Source organism: Propithecus coquereli, unplaced genomic scaffold (assembly GCF_000956105.1).
Source record: "Propithecus coquereli isolate 6110/MARCELLA unplaced genomic scaffold, Pcoq_1.0 Scaffold258, whole genome shotgun sequence".
In the NCBI taxonomy this organism is placed as follows: Eukaryota; Metazoa; Chordata; class Mammalia; order Primates; family Indriidae; genus Propithecus; species Propithecus coquereli.
The window spans coordinates 2,104,162-2,106,997 of NW_012148152.1; the positions used below are offsets into that span (position 1 = coordinate 2,104,162).

General features: G+C 35.4%; 1 protein-coding gene across 1 annotated transcript in view; it reads left to right on the forward strand.

Moving 5' to 3' along the window:
- The window catches only part of LOC105812634 (contactin-5-like), a 115,924-nt gene that overhangs the window by 24,579 nt on the left and 88,509 nt on the right, over positions 1–2,836 (forward strand). The gene's annotated exons all lie outside the window — the stretch shown is intronic.

Consider the following 2,836-nt stretch of genomic DNA (forward strand, 5'->3'; position numbering starts at 1 on the left):
CTCTGTCAGTGCTGAGTACCATCTGACATGAATGGTGAAAAGAGAGATATTTGCCTGCCAGGATTCCCATGCACCTGTACATAAATCAAATATCTATACCCTTTAAACCAAGCAAGGATTATGTGGTTTGAATTCAGACCTCTAGGGTATGGTATAATCCCCTATAATACCCTCATTTTGAAAACAATTCCAATTTTTTAAAGTATAGCCAAGTTTCAACTTAAGTGATTTTAAAATGCATGGTAGGACTGATAAAAAGTTATTTTTTCAAGATGAAAAGTCAAATCAGCTCTTACTTCCACATTTCTAGAAATACTTAATACTCAAAATTATACCCATTTTCCACTTAGTTCTTGTTACTATAACTATAAAATTGAAAGAACCAGATCATTCAATTATACCTGATATAAAAACAGAAGGAAATTTGATATAGGTTAATTGTAGGTTGAAAGATTTATTTACTTGCGATGTGCTTTATCCTTCTCCAGTTTTCTTAGCCTCTTCTTTGTATAGAAAAATGTTCTGCTTTTATTTTTTACTAAACCTAAAAGTCTCTTCTTATTTGCATAAAATGGCATACAATTATCCCCTTGCAAATGGAGCCACTACAGCTCAAATTAAAACCCAACATTCATAAGGTGTTATTCTCCAGATATATTCTTAGCTGCGACTGAGCTCAGTGGGATTTATGTGAACTTGAAAATTAATAAATTGGCATATTAGTTGTAAAATACAAGGAATAATTTCCTGTCTTTGCCAGATGATCTATTTGGATTAATGCCTGTAAAAGTTCAACTACAGCTGTCTGCACTGAATTTTTAAATAATGAAACCATAACCCTTCTCCCAAGGAGTTTATTAAACTCTCCTTTGATTAATGCTGTGGCTCACCCCTCCTGGGAAGTCAGATGTATAATCAATATTACAAGCACATCCCCCTATATTACATGGAGAACTCCAGCTGCTAGGTCACTTAATACAAATGTATCATCTAAATTCATGAACATGGTAATGCTGTTCAAATTTTTTAATCTAACAGAAACAAATCTATCAATCAGCCTGTCCACTTAATTTCCGAAGATTAGAGTGAAGGAGTTAGCCATGGCCTAATTAATATCATCATAAGTAACAGAAATAAAAAGAGATCTTTTTAAGTTTTTGAGCCTACTAGACATAACACTAGTACAGTCTCAGAAATAAGTCCCTCAACTTTCATCAAATTATCCGAGTGTAATACACACGAATGAGAGTGGCAGCAAACATTCTGAGATAAGTTTTAGAGATCTCTAAATTTGACATGACCTACAAGGAGCTGTGCAGCTGTTATTCAAAATTGCCAAAAAGCCCATGATGTACGAATCAAGGGAATTAAATGTGATGATGAGAGTCTAGGTGGTTTCTGGCAAGACTCAGAAAATCCAAGTAGGGAGCCCAATATCAATACTCTTGAGAGAAGTTAGATGTGGAGGGGGAAGAGGAAAAGAGAACAACAGAAAGGAATCAGATGTGTATAACATAGACATATACACAGAAGCAAAATAGTGTAGTGGTCAGGACCTGACTTTCTGTGTTCAAATCCTCCCCCCACCATCAAGCAGCTATGGGACCTTAGGCAACTTACTTAACCTCTGCCCCTAAATTTCTTTATTTGAAAAATGGTGATAGTGATAATAAGGTTGTTGGAAGGGTTAATTAATATGTGTAAAGAATTAAGAACAGGGCTTGGAACATAGCAGATCCTCAATTAATGGCAATTATTACTACTTTGAGTTATTCCCTCATCTATTTTGTTTTTCTCTTTTTTGTTTGTTTGTTTCTAATCTTATTCTACCCATTCCTCTGTTTGTTATTTGGAGACAATTAGACAGCCAAAGAATGAACGATACATGTTTCCTGTAAAATCTCTTCTGTGCCTCAAAATTGACTCTAAGAGAGGGAGAATCAGCCAGCTGCTTCCTGGGTGCCAATTTAAAAACAGAGGAAAAAACATTTCAGACTTAAGTTCTAGTTGGACCTCTTTCTGAGCCATAAGCTGAGTTTGAATCAATCACTCTTTGTACGTGTTACTTTTCTCATCTTCAAAATGAGAGTATGGATTTATAATATAGGCCTATAACTCCAAAGCCTGTAGGGGTGAGGTAAGAAATATAAATAAGTACTTCCTGTGTGAGACAACAGGGAGTGGTAGGGACTTCGGCAAACTGAGAAGCACCTGCCCTGATTGATGGAGTCAACTGCTAATCCTCATCTGCCAACACTCAATAATTCAGACTTGAAATCTTCCTAAGAAGTCAGGAATTCTTACTTTTAAATGTTGGCTTAAATAAATTTAACACGTTACGTGGGCAAACAAAACATGACTAAAGACCCACTACTCAACCATTTCTGCATTTTGTTCCAAGTGATTTTCTAAAACGCATTCTAGTTATTACCTTCCATCATTCATTACAACACGATGCCCAAAGACAACAGCTAGTTCCAATCCAAACCAGACATTCTATGACCCAGGCAGTTACTCCTGTTTGCAGACAAAATTTTTGATCTGCTTGAAAACGTTTACTTAGCTGTAAACAGTACACGCTAAAACTTCTGGAATAATCTGAGGACACTTTTTTTTACATGTTGAAATTTGTAACTCAGGTCAGCATGGATCTACTTTTGATGCCATTTAGATCTAGAAGGTGAAACAAATTAAAAATGATTCTTCAGTTCTTGTTTGATTCATTCACCCTCATTTAATTATATGCAACTATAATATGCAGGCCCCAAAATGCAACTGTGAAATGTCTGATTTAAAATTCACAGAGTTTTTAAATAGAAATTAAAGTGCCTGTTTG